Below are 3,461 nucleotides of genomic sequence, written 5' to 3' on the forward strand. Positions count from 1 at the left end.
AAAAAAAAAAGAAAATATCTTAAACTAAAACGTTTTTGAAATACTACATCCCCAAATTAAGACATAGTGAAAGCCACGCTATCATGGAAAGTTATATTTTTTTAAGGCATGTAATAGAAAATAAAACAAGAATAAGCAGTATTCTTCATGAGAAATTAGAAAAAGAACAGCTAATTAAGCACAATGAAAGTGCAAATAAATGGAAACATAGTCAAAAGTTAATTCTTTGGAAAGACTAATAAAATTAATAAACCCCTGGTGAGATTAATTTTAAAAAGCACAAATAATGAAATTTAAAAGGGAACATTTCTACAGATTTTTCAATCATTAAAAAGATAATGAGACAATACTATGAGCAGCTTTATGCCAATAAGTCTAAAAATTTGATTCAGATAGACAAATTACTTAAAAATACAGTTTCCCAAACTGGCACAATAAGAAACATAAAAGCTGAATAGTCCTATATCTACTGTTTAAAATTAAGCCTAGAATTTAAAATCTTCAGGGGTGCCTGGCTGGCTCAGTCAGTTGGTGGAGGATGTGACACTTGATCTTGGGGTTGTAAGTTTGAGCCTCACATTGGGTGTGGAGATGACTTTCAAATTAAAAAAAAGGGGGGGGCGCCTGGGTGGCTCAGTTGGTTAGGCAGCTGCCTTCGGCTCAGGTCGTGATCTCGGAGTCCTGGGATCGAGCACCGCATCGGGCTCCCTGCTCGGCGGGGAGCCTGCTTCTCCCTCTCCCTCTGCCTGCCTCTCTGCCTGCTTGTTCTCTCTCTCTATCTCTCTGTCAAATAAATAAATAAAATCTTAAAAAAAAAAAAACTTAAAAAAAAAAAAGGAATGCCACCAATCTTAAACTCCTTCAGAGAATAGGAAAAGGAAATAATCCTTAACTCATTCTGAGGCCAACATAACCTTGATACCAAAAACTAAAATACCAAAGAAAAAGGAAAATAGGCTCATCTCACTCATAAACTTTGATGCAAAACTCCTGAACAATCAGCAAAGCAAACCCAGCAATATATAAAGATTATATCTCATAGCCAACATGGGCTTATTGTAGGAATGTTAGGAGGGCTTAACATGTCAAAAATCATTCAGTGTAATTCACCATATTACTGGACTAAAAGGAAAGAATCCTATGATCACCTTAATAGATGCAAGGAAGTGTTGAAAACATTCAACACCATTTATGATTTTTTAAAATATATGTACTGGCAAAGTAGGAAAAGAGTTTTCTCAATTTGATCTAAGGTCGTACAAAACCTCCAACAAACTGTAGGTGTACAAAAACCTACAAGCATTATACCAAGTAGTGAAATATGGAAAGTTCTCCCTTTGAATTGGCAACAAGGATGCCTGCTTTGACCACTTCTATTCCTTTCTTAAGTAAGCTCCACACCCAGCATGGGGCTTGAACTCACAACCCCGGGATCTAGAGTCACACGCCCCACCGACTGAGCCAGCCAGGCGCCCCTGCTTTGACCGCTGCTGTCCAGCATCATAATGAAGGACAAAGCCAAGGCTGTAAGTAGCACAAGAAAGAAGTAAAAGGTGTTAAGTTTGAAAAGGAAGAACTATCCTTTTTTCACAAGACGACCTGATTATGTATGTGGAAAAACCCACAAATACATAATTAGAATTAATAAATGAGTTCAGGAAGGTTGCTAATATCAATATTAAAATGTATTTCTAGGGACGCCTGGGTGGCTCAGTCGGTGAGGTGTCTGCCTTCGGCTCGGGTCATGGTCTCAGGGTCCTGGGATCGAGTCCCATATCCGGCTCCCTGCTCAGCGGGGAGCCTGCTTCTCCTTCCCCCTCTGCCTCTGCCGCCCCCATGCTTCCTTGCACATGCTCTCTCTCTCTCAAATAAATTAATAAAATCTTTTAAAATAAAATAAAATGATACCACAGTGTCAAATTATACTGAGTACATAGGAATAGATCTAATTAAACATATGTCAGACCTTTATGTAAAACTAACCATCATTGAAAGAAGTAAAGGAAAGCCTAAATTGGAGTACACGATGTGTGGCAGACATGGGAATGTCACCTAGACGCCCTCAGGAAGGAACTTTCTGCTCAGCCGTGCAGATGTGGTCCACACACAGCCTCCAGCTTCCAGCTCCTTCAGGATCTGTGTCGGGGCACAGCTGCCTCGCCTGAGGGCACACGGGTCCCAGAGCAGCACATATCCAGTGACTGAATGAGACAGGGACATAAAATCGCCACTACGACCTCATGCAGGACACTCAAAAGCCCAGGAGACTGAAGGCAACTCTCGGCCACATTACTGACTGAAGCTTTCTTGGGCTGGCCTCATTCTTTTGACTCCTTCCTCTGCCTGATCTTGCTGCCTCCCCTTCCTTCCACGAGTATCGATCCCTATAAACACCTTGCACCCCACAGTCTGTTTCTGTCTCTGCGTCCAAAGAATCTGACCCCTGACAGCTGACACCTGTAGTTTTCAAGAGCAGGCGACAAGATGGATTTGGAACAGGCTGGCGAGGAGGTCCCCATCACTGGTATGAAGTTAGTGGGTCTCAACACAGCCCTTGGCACAAGGTGCTGGTTCAGTTGCTCACAGCCTTAATATTGGTACGTGAGGAGAAGTGTGTCCAGGTGGAAGTGAAAGCACCAGCAGATGTGTATCAGGCACTTGAGACTTCTGGAGGAGATACCTGCTATAAAGAAAATAGATTTGGATGCCAATTGCTAACCATCGTGAATATTCTACAAGAAGACGATGAACAGCGGAAGGTAATAGGCAATGGAAAGCCAGGTGTGAAAACCAGCCCCCTCGGTTGCATAGAACGAAACTCTCATCTGCGGTGGCAAGGCAGAGAAAGCTAAGGACCAAGCCAAAGAACATGAAATACCCAACAAAGGCAAAGTCTGTTATGTCAGGACTCTAGAGGGGATGAAGACATACGGACATTGGCTCTGAAGATTTTCATTCTCTAGACTCCTGTGAACCTACTGATCCTGCCGGAGGGGCCCATCATCCCCAAACCTCCCAGTAAGAGCTAGCACTCCTACTTGCTGGAACAGCACGCAGAAGCCTTGCCCTGTGAACAGAATAGGCCCCTCTGAGAATCACCCCTCCTCAGCCACTTTGCCTATAACTAGCTTAACACAGCAAATGCCAGCCAGTGACATGCGAAGGGACCGTACCCCACAAAAGGGTGGCCAGACCTCACCAGTAGGCCCTGGCAGCAGCCAGGGACTTCATTCTAAGAGTGCTTGGTCAACGGGGCCAGAATATGAAATTGGGTAAAGAGGAGTCTGTTGACTCGAGAGTGCTCTGCTGAAATACAGGATGTATTGTTCTGTTAAGGATCCAGAATTGCCATGATAGAAGGTGAAGTGAATCGAAAGGTTTAGGGTACTAGGAACACTAAATAGCAACACTCACCAGAAAGGCTCAGAAGACACACTATTTACCAGGCCATAAGGAATGTG

Source organism: Mirounga leonina, unplaced genomic scaffold (genome assembly GCF_011800145.1).
Source record: "Mirounga leonina isolate KUSES-001 unplaced genomic scaffold, KU_Mleo_1.0 Mir_197, whole genome shotgun sequence".
Lineage (NCBI taxonomy): Eukaryota > Metazoa > Chordata > Mammalia > Carnivora > Phocidae > Mirounga > Mirounga leonina.